Source organism: Dendropsophus ebraccatus, chromosome 3, assembly GCF_027789765.1.
Source record: "Dendropsophus ebraccatus isolate aDenEbr1 chromosome 3, aDenEbr1.pat, whole genome shotgun sequence".
Lineage (NCBI taxonomy): Eukaryota > Metazoa > Chordata > Amphibia > Anura > Hylidae > Dendropsophus > Dendropsophus ebraccatus.
Genome location: NC_091456.1, coordinates 76461882 through 76488090, shown reverse-complemented (window position 1 = coordinate 76488090; position 26209 = coordinate 76461882). Strand labels below are relative to the sequence as shown.

General features: G+C 42.2%; 1 protein-coding gene across 3 annotated transcripts in view; it reads left to right on the top strand.

The window, feature by feature from the left end:
• Window positions 1-22934: 22934 nt before the first annotated feature.
• The window catches only part of FOCAD (focadhesin), a 179129-nt gene continuing 175854 nt past the window's right edge, over window positions 22935-26209 (top strand). The window contains exon 1 of one of the 3 annotated variants that reach the window (XM_069962033.1): window positions 22935-22984. The gene's annotated coding sequence lies outside the window, so the exon portion shown is untranslated. Of the gene's footprint in view, window positions 23221-23639; window positions 23660-26209 lie in introns of those variants that run through there. The other 2 variants (XM_069962032.1, XM_069962034.1) reach the window with 2 other exon arrangements.

The window sequence follows — 26209 nt, the reverse complement described above, 5'->3', positions numbered from 1 at the left end:
CTGTCTCCTGTTTGTTGTTGTGTTGCGTAAAGAAATCACGACATTGGTGTTTTTTATATATCATTATTAGTGTAACCCACTTCCTTGTTCACATGCTAATCTACATTGTACTGTATAGCCATGGCAGTCCTCTGAACAGTTGTCAGACTTCCAGCTGCCATGGCAAACATTGGCACATAGCAATCTATCTATTATATGCCTCATGGACATGGTCACTGTTGACCACTTGGCAAGTAAACAGTTTACTGCCGGGAACGGATTTGCCTCCTTTCCTGGCAGTAGCAGCAGGGTCTCAGCCATATATTAGTGTCAGGATCCTCCTGCTGTGACTAGCAGAGCTGTGCAGAGAGAGGCAGAGGGGGCTCCCTTCCTCTTTCATACCCTTTAAATGATGCAGTCTCTTTTAACTGCAGCAAGTAAAAGGTTAAACTGCTAGAAACTGACTTCTCTCCATTCCAGACAGTAGCAGCAGTATCCCAGTCGGTATTACAGCTAGGATCCTGCTACTGATCCTGCAGAGCTCATTGTGTTGCTCCCCCCTGCGATCAGCCTGAGGTCTACTCAAGTGAAACTCAATTGGCCTTGGCCAAAACTGTTAGAGGATTAAATAGTACACTGCACTATATATGTATAGTCAGAATCTTGGAGTTATGGTGCAAGTACTTTTAGTGACTACCTGGAACTTGTTAGAGGTGTAGCTTATTAAGCCGATTTACATTAGCCGAGTGTATAAAGTGTATGGGGACCTTCACGTGTTTTGAATCCAATCCTGTATTTGACTCACACCTGCAAACCAAAATAGCCTGAAAGTGGCTTTAGGGTCACACAAAGGGCCTAGGTCCATCTTGTGTATCCATGGACTGCTGTATATGGTCCTTATTTGAGTCATTTATTTCCTATAAGGGAAACAGTATTTTTACAAAACATAATGTACAAGGTAAGTGTTTGCAAACTAGCATGCTAAGAAGTGGGTTTTGTAGGTGGTGTAAACTAAACCACTGACCTCATCTTTAAGCTTTTTTAGACTTAGTGAAAATTTAGGCTGGAAGACATTCCTTTTTTTTTTCTTTTTTTAATTCAAGCACCAGAGGGCGCACAAAGCCTTATTCTAATGTCCTTATTTGACCTTCACAAGACCCAGTTAACTGGTTTTCTGAGGAGCGCTTTATAGACTTTTCACATGCATGCTGTTTATCATCATTGAAATAAACTAGACACTGGCAAAAAAAAAAGAAGAAAAAAAGTACTATTAGCGGCACTGTTATTTAACAGTGTACAAGAAGACTATAATTTGATACAGTTGGTTTTGAACAAGTTATTGCATCTTGGCTATTGTACAATAGATGTCTACATGTTTTCTTTTTACTTCATAGGTATAAAGAAACCCAGGATCAAGTGTTCGATAAATGCACAATTATTAATGTAGGGCACAGATGCCAAAGTCAGTTGCCAAGAGCTCAATGTAACCCTGGCAAAGACGTGATAAACAACAGAGAGTGATAAGAGATGTATGAGTTTAGTTTACATGCGCAGTGTTTCTTCTGTTTCCAATGAAATGCTTGCATCACTTACCTTCAGGACACTTAAAAACCTAACACAACATGAACATGCAGAAAAGAATATGCAGGGCCACCATAGATATACCTGCTTAGTGGTTAGCTGTGATAATATTATTTACATTGCTTTCTCTAACAATCCCTTTTGGATGGAATGATCCATCTGCTCTGAATGAAATAGGAGAGGCAATAAATTTTAACCTAAATCCAGGTCCCTAACAGTGTTTGATATTAACTTCAGTCAGCTCAGAAATGTCATTTTAGCTTTTTTTAAATGCCAAAATCTTTAAAAAGAAAAAGGAAGCGGAAAGGCACACTTGCATAAAAGCACACAGCAAGAGACATAGCCCTTTATGCTAACTGAACTCTTTCAACAAGAATTTCACAGCATGAAATGAAGGGTCATTGTACCTAGTTTCTAGTTTTCTAATTTTCAGTCAGTGTTTTTTTTTTTTTTGTAAAAGGAAAAGAGTGCGCTTCTCAATGGAAATGGGCTCTCCAATCTCATGTTGATCCAAGAAGCTAGTATTATATACTGTACCAATCAGTCAGTAACCAGGTCTGCTTCCTGAAGTGGTCAGCTTGAAGTCTGGGTATGCACATGTATTCATACTGTCAGCCTCTGCATTTGAGGTTCTGTTATGAGCCCAAAGATCCTTTTACGCGGCCCCATATGGGGCCATGCAAGAATGCAAGCAAGTGCCCTCAGATAGTACAGAGCAAGGTAATGAAAGGTCTGGATTGTGTGGCCAGGACGCACCAATAATCACTATTTTGTTTGTGTGGCCATTTAAATATTTTGCTAAAATTATATATATATAATATATAGCTATAGTATATATTGCAATAAACTTTGAAGCTGCATAAAAGATGCAATCAGCTAGCAAGTGGGTGTTTACTGTCTCCTTGGCTGATGGCTGACACTTTTGCATGGGCCGATTATCAGATGAAGAAGCGTTTCCAGCAACTTTAGGCCTCATTCACACAATCTGTGCCACGATCCACGCCATGATGACTGGAGGAGGATCACAGCACAGATACCCTAACAGAAGTGCAGCCCCCCCCCCCTCGCTGCCCGGCAGCCGAGATGACAGGGGCACAGAAGACAAATACTCGCCTACTTCCCCTGTGTCGGCTAGGACGTGTGAACGCAGCCTTAGGCCTTATTCCCACGTCCTGTAATTTACAGATCCGTGTTTCCGTATTCAAGTTTTTTACGGATTGTAACCTGTAAAAACCCGTTTGGCATCCGTATTTCCGTAAAAAATTACAGATGACTTATAGGTCATAAGGTTGTGTTTCTAAGCAACCACAACCAGGAAGAAGGAACTGCAGAAGCACATGTGCTTACAAACAGAAAAAGAATTAAAGGGGTACTCCAGTGAAAAGCTTTTTCCCAGTAATTGAAACACATTACAAAGTTATATAACTTTGTAATTTGCTTTAATCACCTATCTACCCCTCTTCCCTATCTTTTCCCCCCTTAACCCCCCACCAGGAAGTGAAGTAAACTTTTTCTTACCTAATGACTGTTGACCCCAGGCTCTTCTGTTCATTCTTCAGCGCGGACAGGGCAGGAGCGTGCGCCTCCCATAGACTCCCATTATGAGCGGGAGGCTAACGGCATTCCGCGGCGGACAATTCCGTCGCGGAATTCCGCTACCTTTGCTCAGTGGGAACGGGGCCTTAGAGTGATACTGCAATTTACGATGTCAAATGCGCATGTTTCTGGACTTTGTCTATCTTGTGCTCGCAGGTGCTTATTTGTATCTTATATGTTCACTGCGCATGTCTTTGGACTTATGTTTTCTTTATCTTTTTAGATGTCCTTATAAGTTAACTTTATTGTTTGAAGTAACGGCTAGTTTCCTTTTATACCCGTATGACTGCTTGGAGTTACAGAGTTTGAGAGGTTCCGATCTATGGGCTTGTATACTTTTCCATGGTTTTGAATGAATAACTACTCACATAGTACCCATCTCTTGATACCTTATTCAAACATTATTACTCTATTTTATAAGCAATTCTCTGCTATATTCTATTCTAGGGAAGTGATATAATCATTTCTCTCTTCTCGGAGAGACCAAGTCCTCTAAACCACACTGGTAAGTATTTGCTACTTAGTGGAGTGTTCGATTGACATTATTGTCTTTTCTGATCAGCCTCTTTTCTATTCTTTCTACTCTATTTTTTGGGAAGATGTGTTCTCAAGGAGACGAATTCTCTTGTCCACTCTTGCTAAGTCTTTTATGCTACTTCTAATGTTGACGTGTTTTAGTTGTGCTGGCTTTTGGAAACAATCTTTTTTCTTTATTGGGCCACCCAGGGTCTCTAGGCCTATGGCTTCTCGACTGTATCTCTCCATGATGTGTTCCTATATTGTCCCCTCATCCTCTTATATTAAGAGCAATTCCACGTGTTATTGTTACTACAATTTATAAAAAAGAAGTATAGGCAAATCCTTCGTTCAGCCCATGGGGGGTTAGTGTGCCCAACCAATATATCTATTGGGCTTCAATTTGAAGCATGTTTATGTCAAGGTTTCCTTTCCGAGGTTTTACTGTCTGTATGCCCCAAACTTTCAGGCATCCAGGAGCGCCCCATTGTTTGGCCTTAACGTGTTTCGCTACACTTGTTTCTATTTTGTGATGAATATTACTTATGTGTGAACCAAGTCTTCTGCGTAATTGTTGAGTGGTTTTACCAATGTATATTAGTTCGCAGGGAAATTTGATGGCGTAAATGACATTGTTTGTCTGACAGTTTATGACACTTGCTCCCCAAAGTATTCTATAAATGTATTCATGAAGTCCCCAAAAGTACAGTGCATAGCATAACATTACATACACTGTAATTCCTATGGAGTGTCCAGCAGGGGCGCACTATATATAGAAGTCAATGGTACTCATTGACTTCTATATAAAGAGCGCCCCCTGCTGGACACTCCATAGGAATTACACCTTTCGTCGTGACGTCACTGCTTCTGAGATAATTCTAACACTTCCTGATACACTAAATTAAGGGAAATAGCAGTATATCAGCATTTCCCATAATTAATGTACATTAGAAAATTGTATAACTTTTCATAAGTAATAACATATAAAAAAATAATTTTGGCCGGACTTCTCCTTTAAGATTTGTCGTATTCTCCAATGTGCTGCATCATATGTTCCAATGCAGCGGATGATCTTGGCCGAGGTCTTTTTTGTGTTTGAATTTAGAAGGCTTTTTCTTGATGATCTCTTTGCTCTATTGTATGCCTTGTGTAGGACTCATTTTGGATAACCTCTCTGTGGATATCTCTTTAATAATTCTAGACTCTCTTTTTCAAAGCCTTGTTCGTCCGAGCAGTTTTGTCTTGCCCTCAAGTATTGACCTGTTGGTAGGGATGGTCCGAAACTGCCGAGGTTCGGGTTTGTATGAACCCGAATGCTAGGCATCAGATTCCCGCTGTCTGCCCGCTCTATGCAGCGAGTGGATACAGCGGGAGGACCGCCTGGAAAACTAGGATACAGCCTATGGCTATGGCTGTATCCCAGTTTTCCAGGCAGTTCTCCCGCTGTATCCACCCTCTCCACGCAGCGGCCAGACAGCGGGAATCATTTCCGAGAGACCTCGGTTCAGACCTTCTTTACCTGGTGGTATTCCTTTCCTCAAAGGGGCTGGATGGTGACTTGACCAGCATAAAAAGCTGTTGGTAGATTTTTTTACGGAATATTTCGGTAGATATGTTTCCTTCACTAGTAATCTTTATTTTCAAATCCAGGAAATTAATTTCCTTTTCATGTATTTCACTTGTGAATCTTAATCCTAGATTGTTTCTGTTTAATTGGTGTACGAATTTGTGAAGCGTCTCTATGTTCCCTTTCCAAAGTATGAGCACGTTCACGATGTATCTCCCCCACAAGACCACTTGCTCCTTGAATTGACCCAGTGACTCTGTGAAGACGTGTTTAGACTCCCACCACCCTAAAAACTAATTTGCGTATGTAGGTGCACAAGACAGGCCCATCGCAGTTCCAGTGGTCTGTAAATAAAATCTTTGAACAAAAACAAAGTAATTGTGTGTAAGGATGATTGTAAGAAGTTGGATGACAAATTGGTTGCGCTGTGTGAACAATGTGCCTTTTGTTTTTAAGAAGTGTTCCACTGCTTTTGTGCCCAGTTCGTGTCGGATACTAGTGTATAGGGCTTCTACGTCTACCCCAAAGGGGTGTAGTTCCCTCGTTGTTCCTTCTCCCAAGTGACGTCACTTGTGCACGGGGGAGCCGTGAGAAGGAAGCAACGAGGGGCTATGTCCATTCAGGTGACTATGTGCATGCCAGGTGGGTTGTGGGTTGCTGTGACATAGAGCAATGCATTTGGCCTCCTCAAGGTGAGCTTGAGAAAGGCGCCTGTACAGTGTTGAAACGCACTGCTCTGTTCTTTTATGTCACTCTCTGAGTGAGATTGTACATCAAAGAAATCATCTCCAAATTGGATTTGGTTGTTCCTCTGTGTCAAGGACATTGTGACAAATAGTGAAGGCTGGGATCACAGGCCGGGTAACAATCTGAATATCGCCATAGAGTTCTGCCTATGAAGGAGCACAACTCTATCAGGTTAGTTTGAAATCATCAAGCATTTTTGCAAGTGACATCCTCTGATATTCTACACTATATAGGAACCCTGTGTATGTGTTTGTTTGTCTTATTTCTACAGGTGACATGGGATCCCTCTTTTTCACGGATTCTACAGATTTGCCATTTGTGGAATCTGGAAAAAACACAGATCCCACAGAGTTCTATTGGGGGAGCTGTGCCACGATCTGCCTCCGCACTAGGACATGTCCTATTTGTTTCATGGAGTGGATCTTGGTGGGACTTAATGGGCCATAAAATTGTCTGTGGTCAACAAATTCATGGTAATAAGGCCTTATACTGTGTGTATAGCATGTTTAAGATATCGTCTCTGCCTTATCCAAGCAGGAGTGCAGTGATAAGAATGAGACTCTGCAGTGTGTATTAGGGAATAAAAGTTCTAAATCACTAATCAGTGCACTTTAAAGGTAATGGGTCACCTTAATTTTTATTTACTGATTAGAGTAGGATACTACAAATTGTTCTTTTGTTCTAATCTGTTTCTATTTTTTACTATAATTTTTTTATTTTAAAGTTTTTTACATTGCCATATAGGTGGCCATATTACCTGGGCTGATTTTAACTTCACTTAGTGACATACTTTACAGCAAGCCTAGATAGAAAAATGGAAAAATCTTAAAAATGGGTAAGCAGTAAGCACTCCTGCTTGGATAAGGCAGAGATGATATCTTTAACATCATCATTCGGGCAATTATACACATGATGATACCAAATATGTTTATTTGTTTATTTTTATTTATAAACTGGGCCTTATTTATATAGGACCTTATTCACACGCCCCATGAAATTGTCAACCACAGCCACAGCCCGCTCAGCTCTGGGAGTCGGGTCGTGACATCACCATGTTATCCAGGAAGTGAAGCCTTGATGCAGTAGTAAGTGCAGGGAAAAAAAACACTTTATAAGCATTTCCCATAATAAGTGTATATTGGTGATTTGTATAACTTTTGGGGGCAATACAATAATTTAATAAAAAGTACTGCTCCTTTAACCCCTTCCCGCATGAGGGTGTAACCAGACGTCCTCATGCAGGTGGGGGCGTTCAGAGAGGAGTCAAGCAGTGACCCCACTCTGAACCGCAGCGGTCCCGGGTGCTATCTTCAGCCTGGGACCACAGCAATTAGCTTTTCGCTTCCCTGGTGGTCTAGTGGGGGGGATTGCTCCCCCCACGTAGTATGTGTTTACAAAAAAAAATTTTTAGTAATAAAAAATCCCATCTCCTAATAAAAGTTTGAATCACCCCCCTTTCCCCATTTTATAAATATAAATAAACAAATTAACATATTTGGTATCATCATGTGTGTAATCGCCCGAACTATTAATTTATTTCATTCCGGATCTCTCATGGTAAATGGCGTAAGTGCAAAAAAAATCCAAAGTGCAAAAAATTGTAAGAAAAAGTGATCAAAAAGTTGCATATGCGCAATCAAGATACCATTAGAAAGTACAGAACATGGGGCAAAAAATGACCTCTCACACAGCCCCATAGACCAAAGGATAAAAGCATTATAAGCATGGTAATAGAGCAATTTTAAGGGACATTTATTGTTTTAAAAAGGTTTTAATTATTTAAAAGCCATTAAATAAAATAAAAGTTACACAAGTTAAATATTGTTGTAATCGTAACAAATTGAGGAACATGTCTAACAAGTCAGTTTTACCCTAGGGCAAACGGCGTAAACACAAAACCTCCCCAAAGTAAAAAAAAAAAAATGAGTTTTTTTTTTCCAATTTCATCACACATTTAATTTTTCTCTGGTTTTGCAGCATACTTTATGAAAAATGCAAATGCTATGGCCTTTTAAACAGATGAAGGAAAAAAATAAAGTGCAAAAACTAAAATTAGCCTGGTCTAGAAGGGGCTAAGTTCCACCAAGATCCACTCCATGAAACAAATAGGACATGCCCTAGAGTGGAGGCAGATCGTGGCACGGCTCCCCCAGTAGAACTCTATGGGATCCGTGTTTTTTTTTTTTTTTACAGATTCCACGAATGGCACATCCGTAGAATCTACAGACACTGATAAAAACCATTCCTGTCCCCTATAAAGGCCCTCCATATACTGCCATTGTGTTTCAAGCCATCAGGTTTCCACTGATTTTTGTCCACAGCTCATGTTTCCACGTTTTTTTTTTTGGACACAGGCAGAATAGCACAACCGACACAAACTAAAAAAAACACACTGTGAGTAAATGGGATCCATTATAATCATCCATTATGAATGCTGTAACAAAAGGACCCTCGACGAGAGTGTAAACAGAACGTCGCTCTGCTGCATCCACTTGTAGTTTAGAAGAATAAAAGACATGATATAGTACGAGGAAGTAATAAGACTGTTTTCGCAGGGTCTGGCAGAGGAGAACACTGGGGGAATTCCTTACATGTACTTCCAGTGTATACTTATTATTTCTTTACAGATCCAGATCTGGATCCACACAAGAAGTAGGACCAACACTTATACGGTTAAAAGTGACTATAGAAGTCAATAGGTCAGTGACCGATATGGACAGCATCTTATCATCTATATACCATCAGTATTTGTAGATTGGTTGCCTGGCAAGCCCTTGTTAGGCTTCTCTTGGGGACCATCTTGTAAAAAACTTTTTTTGCAGATCCAAAAATGTAAGTGACATTTAGATGTCATACGGTGCATTGCAGATGGTTTTTCTTGCATACAACAGATCCATGGCCTAACTGGTCAAAATAAATGACAACACCTATTTACAATAAGTACTACAAATTAAAGGGGGACTTTAAATCAACTGGTGTCAGAAAGTGTCAGAGATTTGTAATTTACTTCTAATAAAAAAATCTCCAGTCTTCCAGGACTTATCAACTGCTGTATGTCCTGCAGGAAGTGGTGTATTATTTTTATTCTGACACAGTGCTCTTTGCTGCCACCTTTGTCCATGAAAAGAACTGTCGAGAGCAGTAGCAAAACCCCATAGAAAACCTCCCCAGGCCTGTCCAGGCTGGAAAGAATACTCCAATTCCTACAGGTGATAAGTACTAGAAGACTGGAGATTTTTAATAAAAGTAAATAACAAATCTCTGGCACTTTCTGGCACCAATTGATTTGGAGGATAATATTTTGCTGGAGTACCCCTTTAACCCCTTCAAGACTAAGCCTATTTGGGCCTTAATGACCAGGCTCATTTTTCAAAATCTGACCTGTCTCACTTTATGCGCTCATAGCTCATTGATGCTTTAACGTATGCTAGTGATTCTGAGAGTGTTTTTTGTTCACATATGGCACTTTATATTAGTGGCAAAATTTGGTCACTACTTTGTGTGTTTTTTGTGAAAAACATCAAAATATCATGAAAAATTTAAAAAATTTGCATTTTATGAACTTTGAAATTCTCTGCTTCTAAAAAAAGAAAGTCATATCACATAAATTAGTTACTAAGTCACATTACCAATATGTCCTCTTTATTCTGGCTTCATTTCATAAACATATTTTACTTTTTTAGGGTGTTACGGGGCTTAGAAATTTATCAGCAAATTACCACATTTTCGTGAAAGTTTCCAAAACTGATTTTTTTAGGGACCAGTTCTTTTTTTAAGTTGATTTAGGAGGCTTGTATACTGGAAACCCCCATAAAAGACCCCATTTTGGAAACTACACACCTTAAAGAATTAATCTAGGGGTATAATGAGCATTTTAACCCTACAGGGGCTGGAGCAAAGTATTCACCATTAGGCCATAAAAAAATGGAAAATTAAAATTTTCCAATAATATATACATTTAGATTAAAGTTTCTCATTTTAAAAAGGAACATGATAGAAAAAGTACCCCAAAATTTGTAACGCAGGTTCTCATGAGTACAACTGTACCCCATATGTGAGCATAAACCACTGCATGGGCACACAGCGGGGCTCAGAAGGAAGGGAGCGCCAATTAGCTTTTCCAATGCAGATTTTGCTGTAGAAGTTTCTGAGCGTTAGATGCGTTTGCAGAGCCCCTGTAGTGTCAGCGGAGTAAAATCTCTCCATAAGTCACCCCATTTTGGAAAGTACACCCCTCAGAGAATTCATCTTGGGGTAAGATGAGCATTTTGACCCCACAGGTATTAGAGAAAAGTATTCAAAATTAGACAGTAAAAATGAAAAACTCGAATTTTTCCAATAATATGTTCGTTTAGTTTGAAATTTCTCAATTTCACAAGGAACAAGAAAAAAAAAGTACCCCAAAATCTGTAACGCAGGTTCTCCTGAGTAGAACGGTACCCCATATGTGGGCATAAACCACTGTATGGGCACACAGCCGGGCTCAGAAGGAAGGGAGCGCCAATTAGCCTTTTCAATGCAGATTTTGCTAAAGAAGTTTCTGAGCGCCAGGTGCGTTTGCAGAGCCCCTGTAGTGCCAGCGGAGTAAAATCTCCCCGTAAGTCACCCAATTTTGGAAAGTGCACCCCTCAGAGAATTTATCTTGGGGTGTAATGACCATTTTGACCCCATAGGTATTAGAGGAAAGTATTCAAAAGTAGACAGTAAAAATGAAAAACTCGAATTTTTCCAATAATATGTTCGTTTAGTTTGAAAAAAATTACCCCAAAATTTATAACGCAGGTTCTCCTGAGTAGAACGGTACATCATATGTGGGTATAAACCACTGTATGGGCACACAGCGGGGCTCAGAAGGAAAGGAGCGCCAATTAGCATTTTCAGTGCAGATTTTTCTGAAGAGGTTTCTGAGAGCCAGGTGCGTTTGCAGAGCCCCTGTAGTGCCAGCGGAGTGAACCCCCCCCCCCCAACCTGACAAGGATACGGACAACCGGCTGTGGTTACAGACAACCTGGGGTGGTGACAGGCAACCTGACGTGGATACGGACAACCTTGGGTGGTTACAGGCAACCTGGGGTGGTTACAGGCAACCTGGGGTGGTTACAGGCAACCTGACAAGGATACGGACAACCGGCTGTGGTTACAGACAACCTGGGGTGGTTACAGGCAACCTGGGGTGGTTACAGGCAATGTGGCGTGGATACGGACAACCTGGGGTGGTTACAGGCAACCTGGGGTGGTTACAGGCAACCTGACAAAGATACGGACAACCGGCTGTGGTTACAGACAACCTGCTGTGGTTACAGGCAATCTAGGGTGGTTACAGGCAACCTGCTGTGGTTACGGTAAACATGAGGTGGGTACGGGCAACGTGGAGTGGTTACGGACAATCTGGGGTGGTTACGGGCAATCTGGGGTGGTTACGGATAAACTGAAATGCTCATAGGTAATCTGAGGTGGGTACCTGTAATCTGGCGTGGTTACGGGCAATCTGGAGGGGGTCATTGGCAATTTGGGGTAGTAAGTGGCAAGGTGCCGTGGTCAGAGGCAAGGTGCGGTGGTCAGAGGCAAGGTGCGGTGGTCAGAGGCGACCTGCGGTGGTTGCATGCAATCTGGGGGGGTTACATGTAATCTGGCATGATTACGGCAACCTGCGGTGGTTAGGGCAACCTAGGGGGGGGTTTACAGACAATCTAGATTTGTTACGGATAAACTGAAGTGCTTATAGGTAATCTGGGGTGGGTACATGTAATTTGGGGTGATTACGGACAATCTGGAGAGGGTCACGAGCAACGTGCGGTGGTTACGGGCAACGTGCGGTGGTTACGGGCAACGTGTGGTGGTTACGGGCAACGTGCGGTGGTTACGTGTAATCTGGGGGGTTACGTGCAATCTGACGTGATTACGGACAACCTGGGGGGGTTACGGGCAACCTGCGGTAGTTACGGGTAATCTGGGGGGGTTAGGGGTAATTTAGGAGTAAACTGCAATTATTACTATAATAAAAAGTGTGTGTTTTATTTTTTTGTATGTTTGTCACTTTTTGTACTTTATACATTCATTTTCACTGTATTACTATGATTACTGTAATATTTTCTATCACAGTAATCATAGTTCACTGACAGAGACCAAATTGGTCTCTGTCACTTTAAATTTTCAGAGTTGGCTGGTTATGTAGCGCATGCGCACTTCATAACCAGCCAGGACGTCGAGGAGGAAGGAGCTCCAGGATCAGGTAACGTATAAGGGGTAGGGGGGTGACTGGGGGACGGGGGGTGACGGGGGGTGATGGTGACAGGGGATAAAAAGTGCATCCCTGCACTGTAAACAGGCTATCGGCAGTATATAGTATATACCGCCGATCGCCTGTTCCGGGACCCCACAGGGGGGTCCCCGATCACTGCCCCATGCTCTCCGCTACCTCCGGTGGCGGAGAGCATGGGGTTTTAATTCATTTTTACATTTCCATCGCTGTGAACAGATATACTCATGTTCACAGCGATGGCGGCGGCCATCTTGGATCCGATGGCTGCCGGGGGAGGGGGGTTAGTGACTGGCTACTAGGGGGGGGGGGGGGGCTGATCTGGGGTCTGATAAACTTATTTCATCTCCCCCCACGGTGGGGGGAGATGAAAAGCACTGCAGCGCCGGCCCATTAGTGACCGCTGTATCGGTGGTCACTAAGGGGTTAACTGCCGGGATCCGGCCACGGCGCGGATCTCGGCAGTTGCGGCGGGTGCCCGGCTATCACTGACAGCCGGGCCCCGCCGGGGATGACAGGAGTGCAGCTCCTGCGCCCCTGTCATCCCGTGGACGTACCGGCACGTCCATCTGCAGGAACTGTATGCAGATTTGGACGTGCTGGTACGTCCATATGCGGCAAGGGGTTAAGGCTCTGTTTATGTATTAGAAGTACAGTATGTATACCTTTCATGTGCCAATGCATTCAGCATCATACTGTGCTGTGTTATTATAGGCACAGTATCCTAGTGTATGCCTATATAGTGGGATCATTTGTACATGTTAAGGCTATGTTCACACTATGTATGTGTGCGGCTGTATTTTTTATGCGGCTGTAAATGTGCGGATGAAACTACGGCCGTGGGAAAAAATAGACATGCGGCTGAAAACATACGGTCATTTACTTGGAAATCTGGTTCAGCTAAAAATAACAAATAAAATCTTTAGAAAGTGATGCAAACACCTCTGGATGCATCTGGGAAAGCAGGGAAACAGTTTACATGAATCACTATTACCGGGGTTTGCGATCCCCTGCAGTATGCCGATGCCGATGCCTCTCATGGTTAATATATTGAATTAATAAAACACATTTTCGTTGTAATAAAGTCCCTTTCATTGTTCAATAATTAAATTTAAACGATTCCATCATTTTGCAATTAAATATACTGTTAAAATAAATATATATATAAATAAATGTATATTTATATATATATTTATTTTTTGACAGTATATTTAATTGCACAATGATGGATTTGTTTAAATTAAATTATTGAACAACGAAACTGATTTTATTTCAACGAAAATGTGTTTTATTAATTAAATATTAATTAGTACAGGAAGCTCCAGTAAGCCGTTAATTCATATTGTCGGCAAAAGAGCATTCTGTACTAATCATCACTTTACTTTAATGAAAACATCAAATGTTTCTTCTAATTATGTTATCACAATAGCATTATTAGAAGAAACATTTAGAATTATATGTGCGCTCAGTTGATTGGCTGAGACAACATCGGGGTGAGTATAAAGCTCTCCCCACCCCCACCCCTGGGATGGGTGCAGTCTGACATCAGTCTGGCCCCCAAGGGGTTAAGGGGGATGCAATACATCCTCCCTTAACCCCTTGGGGGCCAGACTGTAAGCAGCCATCTGTAAAGATGCTGCATACTGTAAGGAGCACAACACCGCTCACAATGATGGGTGTTGTGCTCCTGTTTGTGTGTTTTTTGTGTGTTTCTCCCTTTTTGTTTTTCAGATATCGGTATCCTGTGGATTACGGCGGATTCCGTGGACTACGTCGATGACCAGCGGTTGTTTTTTTTTTTTTTTTAATAAAATGGTCAATGAGGGGTGTGGGGGTGTTTTTATTTGAATAAAAAAAATTTTTAACTTGTGTCTTGTCTTTATTTCTTTACTTTATAGACTTAGTAGTGGAAGCTGTCTAATAGACGGAATCCATTACTAAGTCGGGGCCTAGTGTTAGCCGGTATAAAATGGCTAACACTAACCCCCCCATTATTACCCCAGTACCCAATGCCACCAGGGTTACTGGGAAGAGCCGGGTGCCAGTGGTCCCGGAGCGTCAAAATTGGCGCTCCTGGACCGGGCGGCAGCAGGCTGGTAAGATTTAGGCTGGGGAGGGCCTAAACCAATGGCTCTTCCCACCCTGGTGTTACCAGGCTGCAGTCGTTTGGTTTTTAACCCGGCTGGTTATAAAAAATAGGGGGGACCCTATGCGTTTTTTTTTTATTATTTATTTATTTAAAAAAAAATACCCGCATAGGGTCCCCCCTATTTTTATAACCAGCCACAGATACAGAGTGTGAACCTAGCCAAATAATGCAAAAATTGAATATCTGTTTTCAAATTTAACCTATTGACATCTATGGGCTTAACAGGATGCCAATATGTGCTTAACATGGTATATTTTAGAAAATATCGAAGAGCTATGTCACTTCTCTTTCACATGGTTCCCCATCTCCCATAGAAGTAAAAGGTAGTAGGGATTTTGATAGTGACACAGTATGGGTTTTGACACAGAAATCAACATGGTTTCCTTATCAAAAACTATACAATAAGTAGCTGTGTGAACATGCCCTCCATCCTAATGATCAAGCAGTATTGGGTAGTTGCAGCAACTGCTGGGTCTTATGCTGTGTTTACACGGAACGATTATCGTTCGAATTTTCGCAATAAAGATCGCATTTAAGCGATAATTGTTCAGTGTAAACACAGCAAACAATCAAGCGATAAGCGAAAAATCGTTCATTTTGATCTTTCAACATGTTCTCAAATCGTTGTTCATCGTTCGCTAAAAATTCTCAGATCGTTTCGTGTCCACAGTCTTTCAAAGAATCTTAAAAACGATTGCATTAACAATTTTTCTTATGAATTTTCTGACACTTTTTCTAATAATTTATCTGATCGTTATAAAAACCAAATTGTTGCTTTAAAATCCTTGAACGATCGATTGGATGCATCGTGTAAACGCAGCACTACAGACCCAGATCAGCGTATCAAGGGGCTGTATTCAGGCCCGGACTGGTAATCTTGCAAGCCGGGCAAATGCCCGCTGGGCTGGCTGGATTACCAGTCCATGGGCCGCCCGGGCTACATAGTAAAAAAAAAAAAAACAATAAAAAAAAAAAAATCACCACAGCGGCCCGCTCCTGTGATCGCCCACCCGCTGCTGCAGCCGGCCTTTGCCCGCTCCTGACGTGCTACCTTGTGCCCGCCGGCCAGCCACTGCCCCCTCCTACTTGCTCGTTTAATCCAATCAACTTGGAGCGGGAGCGTGGGGCCGCTGCGGCCGTCTGTTGCGCACGCGCTGAACGTGCACCAAGGCCGGCCACAGCGGCCCCACGCTCCTGCTCCACATTGATTGGATAGGGAAGCACCTCAGGCTCCGGTCACAAGAGGCTGCTCCGGAGCCTTCTGTGCTTCTATCCAATCAATGTGGAGCAGGAGCGCAGCCCACACACAACTGCTCTCTCTCCCAGGTCGGCCCCTCAGCACGAGACGCGAGTGATCCTACAGAGCTGCAGGAAGGGACATTGGAGGGCTGTGTCTCTGGCAGGTGAGCATGTGTATTTTTTATTTTATTTTTTTTACACAAAACAGGATGCCCAGGTATGCTTAGCCCGGTGGTCGGGGGCGGGTGCTGTTTGGCCCAGGGCTGCTATTGCCTATGGGGGGATTTCTACAGTGGGTTACCACATGGGGGGGCTGGGAAATTACCACTGTGGGATAGCACATGTGAGGGGGGGATGGGGAATTACCACAGTGGGATACCATTGGGTTACTATATGGGACTGCATATTGGGGAGGATTGCTATATGGGACTGCATATTGGGGGGGATTACTATATGGGACTGCATATTGGGGGGGGATTACTATATGGGACTGCATATTGGGGGGGATTACTATATGGGGCTGCATATTGGGGGGATTACTATGTGGGACTGCATATTGGGGGGATTACTATGTGGGACTGCATATTGGGGGGATTACTATATGGGACTGCATATTGGGGAGGATTGCTATATGGGACTGCATATTGGGGGGATTACTATATGGGACTGCATATTGGGGGGGATTACTATATGGGACTGCATATTGGGGGGGATTACTATATGGGACTGCATATTGGGGGGATTACTATATGGGACTGCATATTGGGGAGGATTGCTATATGGGACTGCATATTGGGGGGATTACTATATGGGACTGCATATTGGGGGGGATTACTATATGGGACTGCATATTGGGGGGATTGCTATAGGGGACTGCATATGGGAGGGGGGATTACTATATGGGACTGCATATTGGGGGGGGATTACTATATGGGACTGCATATTGGGGGGATTACTATATGGGACTGCATATGGGGGGGTTAATATATGGGACTGCATATGGGAGGGGGGATTACTATATAGGACTGCATATGGGGGGGATTACTATAGTGGGACTGCATATGGGGGGGGGCTGTTACTACAGTGGGATTCCCTTATACTTATACTACAGTGGGATACTATACTTATACTATATGGAGGTACAAGAGGGCATATATTATATGGAGGCACAGAGGGGTCTATACTGTTGAGGCCACAGAGGGGTCTGTACTATATGGCGGCACAGAGAAGACTTGTTTGCCATATGGGAACACAGAGCAGCCTGACTACTATTTGTAGGCACATACTGGGCATAGCTGCTTATATGGGGGGATATAGGGGGGCACTGATACAGTATGGAGCAATACATAGGGACTTTGTATAGAGATGAGGATGATTGTGGAGCAAGGAGCCTAAAATGTCTGTCTGGCAGATCCTGTGGATACGAGTCATGGCTGGAGAAGTCTTCATGACGGTCGGAGCCAGATGGAGAAGAACAGAAAAAGCGAACAACTTTGACAATGAGAAACATCACTTGCCGTTCATACAGGGAAGAGGCCTGCTGTGAGTCCCTGCACTATAGTCACTTATAAGCCTACAGAACTTCCTGTATACACCTGTATATACCTCTATACAGTCACTGCACTATAGTCACTTATACACTGCTCAGGGAGAACATTGCTCTTTATATAGTGACAGTATAATGGTATGATCCAGTTGTTGTATGCTGAGGGTAGTGCTCATGATGTGATGGTATTATTTGTCCTATATATACACTGGTATTATTGATAATACAGTATTTTTGTTTATATAGTGGATTGTATTTAGTATCAGTATAGTGATCTTAGTTACTATATAATGGTAATGGGGTGGAGATATAGTTACTTGTATACTGGTAGTATCAGTCTCTGTATTCCAAGTTTGCTCAGTAACAGTTTGGCGGTAACATGTATGGTGATATTTGCTTCCTGTATACTGGTGTGATCCATTGCGAATTTTAAGCTGCTCATTTAGTCACTTTAAATAAATACGTAAATATGCAACATCGAATCCACAGCAGATGACATTATATCTTTACTTTTAAGTGTTCACATATTTGAGAAAGTAGAGAGGGACATGGCTAGGTGAAGCAGAATTCACTACAGAATGAGTAACCGCTATCCATGATATCTGGGAGGATGTTGTATGTGGGCTGCTGGGGCTTGAGTGCCAGGGCTGATTTTAAGTCCCAGTCCGGCCCTGGTTGTATTCATCCTGTAACTGGATTGTTCAGACTAGCACCATATGCCTTTCCCATTTTTTCAGTACTTAGAGATTGTTTGGAGTCTGACTGCTCAGAACCTGAGCTATCAAAACCTTTCATATGTCGGTGTGACATGTCAAACATTTTACTAAATGACAGGAACACTTTAAGACTTAATGAAGAGTACACGAATAAAAAAGAAAAAGTATAAAAAATATAAAATAGATAAAACAAGAACAAAACCCTGCATAAACAGCAGCTTACGGCTTTGCCTACATGAAAACATCTGTATTGAAAAGGCGCAGAAATCGAATGATTGCTTGTAAAAGTCCCCCAAGGGGGAGTAAAACATGGTATAAAACAGAATAAAAATATTTGAAAAATATAAGAAATCCCCCAGTAATAAACATATTACTGTCCCACTTAATCATTTGGAATCAACACATGTATAATTAACCGATAAACCCCCGAATTGCTGTACATGTGAGTATATACAAAATGTACATAAACACACAGGCAAGGCCCACAAAATCAGGGGTTTCTTCACTTGCGAGACCAAGAATGTTGTGTATTGCATTAAGTGCCCCTGCGGTCTTCTGTATATGGGTGAAACCATTCAGTCAGTACGCGAAAGAATCAGCAAGCATAAGTCGACAATACGTTGCCAAAATCTCTTACTACCCTTGCCACATCACTTTAACCCCTTAAGGACAGAGCCAATTTCGATTTTTGCGTTTTAGTTTTTTCCTCCTTGTGCTTAAAAGGCCATAGCACTTGCATTTTTCCACCTAGAAAGCCACATGAGTCCTTATTTTTTGCGTCACTAATTGTACTTTGCAATGACAGGCTGAATTTTTGCATAAAGTACACTGCGAAACCAGAAAAAAATTCAAAGTGTGGTGAAATTGAAAAAAAAAAAGCATTTTGTTTATTTGGGGGAAATGTGTTTTTACGCCATTCGCCCTGGGGTAAAACTGACTTGTTATATATGTTCCTCAAGTCGTTACGATTAAAACGATATGTAACATGTATAACTTATATTGTATCTGATGGCCTGTAAAAAATTTAAACCATTGTCAACAAATATACATCACTTAAAATCGCTCCATTCCCAGGCTTATAGCGCTTTTATCCTTTGGTCTATGGGGCTGTGTGAGGTGTCATTTTTTGCACCATGATGTGTTCTTTCTATCGGTACCTTGATTACGCATATATGACTTTTTGATCGCTTTTTATTAAAATTTTTCTGGATTTGATGCGACCAAAAATGCGCAATTTTGCACTTTGGGATTTTTTTGCGCTGACGCCGTTTACCGTGCAAGATCAGGAATGTGATTAATTAATAGTTCGGGCGATTACGCACGCGGCGATAGCAAACATGTTTGTTTATTTATTTATTTACTTTTATTTATAACCTGGGAAAAGGGGGGTGATTCAGACTTTTATTAGGGGAGGGGGCTTTTTACTATTAACACTTTTTTTTTTACTTTAACACTTATACTAGAAGCCCCCCTGGAGTTAGGGTTATTCCCCCTGGGGTTAGGGTTTTCCCCCCTGGGGTTAGAGTTATTCTCCCTGGGGTTAGGGTTATTCCCCCTGGGGGACTTCTAGTATAAGTGCTTTGATCCCTCATAGAGATCTCTGCAGCATAGCCGCGCGGCCCCGCTCTGAACGTCCTTACCGGCATCAGGGCGTAAATTTACGCCCGATGTCGTTAAGGGGTTAAAGAGAAGGGACACAATGTATCACAGCTCAAATTCCAGGTACCTAAAAAAACTGAATAGGGAGTATGAATTGTCCAGTATATTGACCTAACTGTTTAGTATACTCTTGACTCTATCCCCTACAGACTGCATCGGCACCAGAGGGCACATCCTCTTTGGGATAGGTGACTACTTCCACCACATGAGGTATGGTAGCTATACTTACGTGTCACAGTACATTTATAGCCTTTCCCATGCCATTATCTCCTACTCATTCTATAATGTAGAGCTGCTGTTTTCTGTTGCATTGTATATCATGTATATTTATGTACATTTTGTATATGCTCACTTGTATATATGTTGGTGTCACTTTGTTTGATGTCCCGCCCCGTAGTTGCTCACCTGTGTAGAGCTCAGACTCTTCTGCCGCAATGGTGTCATGTCCTCATCCCCGCACCGCGGCTTCATGAACTCTTTACTTACTACTCAGAGACTTTATGCAACTCTACTATGCCAGTCTGATACACTGTACTTACTCAAATGCTGCCCTCGGGATACTCTCTTACAGCCGCTGGTACAACATAAGGATTATTCAGACAGCGCATGCGCAGGACCAGCGCTCTTTGCCTTACTCGGACTTTGAGTCCCTCGCTCAGTTAGAGCACACGGATCGTCTCCGCGATATCGCCCCACTCTCAATCTATCCACGGGTTTCCCGATGATGTACACTACCCTCCCCTGATCACCACACTCCCCGATATATGTTTTTCTTGCAGGCACGTGATCTGTTTACTATATGTTCATTCATTATACATGTGACATTGTTAACATCTTACGTCACTGATTGGTTAACTCCTACTGTATTTGGCGCCACTTTGTGTATATAAGACAGCTAGATACCACTGTTATTTGAGCTGATGAAGGCCATAGGCCGAAAAGCGTCCTCTCATGTACCTGCTTTATTCACTTAAATAAAAAAGCATTACTTTATTGTGGGTGCCGGGATTTATCTTCTATAAAGGAAAGCCTGAGATTTTTCCTCTTTTCAAATCCATTCCTGGCTTTGGCTTCAAATCTTTGGCAGATAATCTGTCAGATAATCTTTCTGTGTAAATAGACCCTAAGATTTCTCCTCTTTTCAAATATATTCCTGGCTTTGGCTTAAAAAAATCTGTTAGATAAATCTCTCTGTGTAAACGCACCATAATGGTGCGTTTACACCGAGAGATTTATCTGACAGATTTTTGACGCCAAAGCCAGGAACAGACTATAAACAGGCTGCAGGTCATAAAGGAAAGACTGAGATTCCCTGTCTTTTCAAGTCCATTCCTGACTTTGGCTTCCAAAATTGGTCAGATAAATCTGCCTGTGTAAACGCACCATAATTGTGGGTTACTGAGTGATTGGCATGGCAACCTGGGGAGTTAACTATGCATTGATGGCTGCCATGACTGAGCTACTGATACAGTCCGCCACAAGCAGGCTGTACCAGTACAGCACTGAGCTAATAGATCAATGTATTTGCAATGCATTGATCTATATAAGCAATAAAACAAATGCCTATAGTCCAATTGGGGGGGATAAAAAGTGTTAAAAATTGAAATCACTTCACCTTTTGCCACTCCCATATTGCTCATTTAATAGTTTATAATATAATATGTCATAATATGGCAAAGCAAATATTTTTTTGCAGGGAAACCAACATACAAGCTGTTGTTTTGTACCTGTAGGTAAAAGGATGATAATTCTAGAGGTTTTTTGTTTTAGGTGGATCTGTTGGGTTGTTTTAGAGTAGACAAATATGTAAATTAGCTGATTGGGCACATGGGGGGGGGGGACATGGCATTATGCCCACTAAACAACCCATCATAAAATGCTAAACATTTTTTGTCAAAGAAAGCATCAACTATACAGATTTAGTATTCTTAGACTTGTGCTGATTTGGACGTGTAGAATAAACATAACATGCCAGCTTTGCTATTCGGTAAACTCAATTTTTCGTCACAATCTTTTCTGGCTTCGTAGTATATTATATGGTAAGGTGTAGGGTAGAAAAAGAAACAAAGAACCAGCACTTTTTGGTATTAGAAAGATTTCTCCAGTTTTATTACGATATTAAATACACCAACGTGTAAAGACTCAACAGTCCCCAGATGACGTGGACACATTTTGGACGCAGTTTTATACACCCACACGTGGCTCATTACTCAAGGGCACCAGTAAAAGGTTCAACTTGTCAGACAAAAAATAATCCTGTGGGAAATGAAAACCAAGATGGAGCATAATAGGCACAGAAGAAGATAATGTAAGGGCTCGGCCACACTAGCGTTTTTCTTTGTTTCTAACGGATCCGTCTATATTAACTAAACGGATAAGCATAAACTGATCAGCAGACTGATGCAAACTGATTGCAAAATGTTCATCTTTTTTTAATGATCCGTTTGTATTTTGGTTAAAAAAACTGACTTTTGTACATCAGTTTGCATCAGTCAGCATCCGTTTATTTTTCTTCTTTGGTTTCTTGCTGCTTCTGCGCATGCTTAGTGCAAAAACGGATGAAAAAAAACCCGAATGTGAACAGAAATACCTTCAGTTTTAGATCCGTCCTCATTGACTACAATGTAAAAAAAAAACGGAAGTGCACTTTCCGTTCGTGATCCGTTTTTTTAAGCGGAAAGAAAAATACTGCAAACACTATTTTTTCTTCCGTTCAAAAAAACGGATCTTGAACGGATTGCATGCAGATGGAGCACAATTAGGGCGAACGGAGCAAACTAAAATAGCATGGGAATCTATGGGGATTTTAACGGATCTAACAGTTTCCGTTTTGCTTACTCCAAAACGGAAAAGGTAGACGGAATTGGTCAAACGCTAAGCCAAAAATATAAATTCGAGTGGTCAGGAAGGGGGTTAATATAACAATGACAGAAAAAATATTGGGGTTTTCTGGGGACTACATTTTTCCTCTAAAGGGGACCAGGTACAGTAAAAATAAAAAAGCATACTCAGCTACCTCTATCCCTCACGGCTCCCGGTCCATGATGTTCTATTTCTGATGACATGCTGATCCTGCAGGAACTGCCTGCTTAGCCAATGCACTGGCTTGTGATTACTGACAAATAGCAGTAAGTATGTGATGGTGCATGTTCCCACAGTCCATACTTGTTACCAGTGCATGTCTGTACACCATGAAGCACTAAGGAGCTCACGTAGTTATTCGTGTGACAACTGTAGCTCTGCAAACCTCATCTTAGCGACCACAGGATTCCAAATTGCAAGCAGTGTCTCCAGGAAAATGGCCGCTGGTCTCCGGAGCTCGGGACACTTTAGTTTTATTAAAATTCAACACATTTTTCCCCTAGAATGATTGCGTGGCACATCAGCCTCTCGGGCTGTGCCTCCTGAAACAAAGCGATACAATACACAAGTACGATACGTCTCCAGTACTACATGTGTTACATATAGGAAACGAGTCACTTAATGCTGGTTTACTGTAGCCGGCTCTGTCAATGGATCCATCCAATCACAGGGCGGGAAGTCAAATCCGGCCCGCCCCGTCCTTCTCCCGGGTTAGGGCTTCGGCCAATGGGAGCTGAGAATGCGGTGACGTCGTTTTCAGGCCTCACTAGTTGCCGCATCCTGGAGTGCATGTGGAGTTGTGAGGTACTGTGTACAGTGTTCTACATAAGTAGTGGCCGGCGTGTGTGACGTCACATCTCATGAAGCGCTTGGCTGCCTAGCAGTGTAGTGTGTATAGCTGACGTCTTCTCTGTATGACTTGGGACGGGGCTTCTCCACACAGTGATGATGCTTGGCTAGTGCTTTATGTGTTGGCACTGCTGTGTCACCCAACGGGGGTTGTTGGCTTTTGTGGTGGGGCTTCTGCTGCAGGTGGATGTGTCTTTGTGGCTATAGTGAAGGCTGAGTCTGCAGGGACACATGCAGGTTGTGCTACACAATGGGGATGAGGTCCATGCTGGACAAATTCCAACATGTCTGATGTGAGGTTGTCCTGGTGTAGTGTCCCCATACCGATGTAACTGCGTGCAGGGTGATCCGCTCCTGAGGCATGTGCTTGATGCCCAGCAAATTTTGCGCACAGGTACAAGGTGGATATTTGCTGGCCAAGAATGGCGCTCACTAGGGCACCGAACCAAACTTTAAGAAAGTTTGTTACGAATCTGGTAAAAATAATGGCGACGCAAAATTGTACTTTTTTCACAGAATAGACTGGGATACAAGGGATTATTACTCCTATAATCCATTGTATCCTGGTTTTCTGTGAATATCAAGATGCGTGACTTCATCCCTGTTAGGGTGAGACCTTAAAGTAACTGTACCACCAGGCCCAGGCTGAAGCACTGAGGGTGGCCCGACCCACCTTTAGTGGGAGGAAACCCCCTCCCCTCTATGATAGGGTTCCATTGATTCTAATGTAGTCACGTCATGGAGGGGCTAAGGGTGGGTCAGGCCCAGACTGGAGGCGGGCTGACCCCCCCCCCCCCAGTGGGAAGAAACTCCAGCCCCTCCATGACGTGACCGCTTTTTGTGTGTCTTCAGCAGAAAGCAGCAGACTCAAAACTATGGAAAGGAGACAGAAAAGATAATGACATGTATGGAATTAATTGTTAGTCTCCTGGAGGGGAGATGACTCAACAGGTATTTTACCTAACCTGATAACCTCTTTAAGGTGTGGTATTGTGGAACCTTTGAAGAAAAGAAACTATCAGTGAATATATATATATAATTTTTATTTATTTTTTTACTTTTTTTTAACCCTTAGAGGACCTGGCCAATTTCAATTTTTGCATTTTTGTTTTTTCCTATTTGTGCTTAAAAGGCCAGAAACCCACATGAGCCCTTAATTTTTGCGCCACTAATTGTACTTTGCAATGACAGGCTGAATAATTCAAAGTGCGGTGAAATTGAAAAAAAAAAACATTTTTTTTATTTGGAGGTTTTTTTGTTTTTTTTTTTATGCCGTTTGCCTTGGGGTAAAACTGACTTGTTATATATGTTCCTCAAGTTGTTATAATTACAAAGATATCTAACATATATAACTTTTATATTATGTGATGGCTTGTAAGAAATTCAAACCATTGTTAACAGAAAAGTTCCCTAAAGGGGTAGTGCGGCGCTCAGAAATTATTCACAGAATAACAAACATTACAAAGTTATACAACTTTGTAATGTATGTTATGTCTGTGAATCGCCCCCTTCCCCGTGTCCCCCCGTGTCGAAGACTGGTGTCGGCACGTGACAGGTGAGTATAGCGCACCACACTTCCGGGTACTCGGGTGGGGGTGGTGGGACGCGGGGAAGGGGGCCATTCACAGACATAACATACATTACAAAGTTGTATAACTTTGTAATGTGTGTTAGTCTGTGAATAATTTTTTACCGCCGCACTACCCCTTTAAAATCGCTCCATTCCCAGGCTTATAGCGCTTTTATCCTTTGGTCTATGGGGCTGTGTGAGGTGTCATTTTTATGCACCATGATGTGTTCTTTCTATCGGTACCTTGATTGCGCATATGCGACTTTTTGATCGCTTAAAGGACATCTGTCACCCCCCGTGCCGGGTTGACAGTCTCCCGACCCCCCGTTAGATCCCCCTATACTTACTTGATCCCGCCGGGTCCCGCTTCTTGAGCTGGCCGGGTCCCGGTGATATCAGCTTCTGAAGCCCGGAGCGCGCGCTGACAGCATAGTCAGACGCCCTTAGAGAATGAATGGGGAGTCCGATGCTCCGTCATTCTCTATGGGCATCGGACTCATCTCTCAGCGCGCGCTCCGGGCTTCGGGAGCTGATATCTCCGGGACCCGGCGGGATCACGTAAGATAGGTGGATTTAACGGGGGTCGGGAGCCTGTCACCCCGGCACGGGGGGTGACAGGTCCTCTTTAAAGAGGATGTACCACCAGGTACATCCTCTTTAACCTGAACCCTTGGATCGAACGGCGCCGGCACGGGGAAGCCTGGTGGTACATCCTCTGTAAGGGAACTACAGAGTGGGCTGGGTTCAGACTGCATCTTTTGCATTCCGTTTAATGTATAGGTTTATGGAAAAAAACAATTGAAATTGTATGCAATCTGTTTGGATTCTTTTTTTCTATTGACTTCCATTATTAAAAAAAGGATCAAAACAAAAAATTTTTTTTTATTTTCTTTTTTTTTTAACGTACCCAACGTGGTTAACGTACCCAAACGTGGTTGAACAAGTTTTTGTGTACCTTTTAAAAGAATCCATTTAAAAACAGATATGTTAAATGGACTGCAAAAAGACAGTGTGAACCTAGCCTAAGAGTGTAAAAAGAAAATCTATAATAGAAGTGCAAAAAAACCCCAAAAGTGTAAAGTTGCTGATTTTTGGTCACATCAAACTGTGAAAAAATTAAATAAAATAGATTTAAAAAATCACATAGATGCATAAAAAATGTCACCTCAAAAAGTCACATGGACCAAAATATAAAAGCGTTATAGGGGTCAGAATAGAGCAATTATAAATACATTTAGTTTTTTTTTTTTTAAACACAAAATGCCCCGAAAAAGGGAAAAAAACCCCCACCAAATTATATGGAAAACGTAAGTCTGCTTTTGCGAAGTACTATTGGTCTCGGCTGGACATCCCACACACTGATTGGCTGAGTGG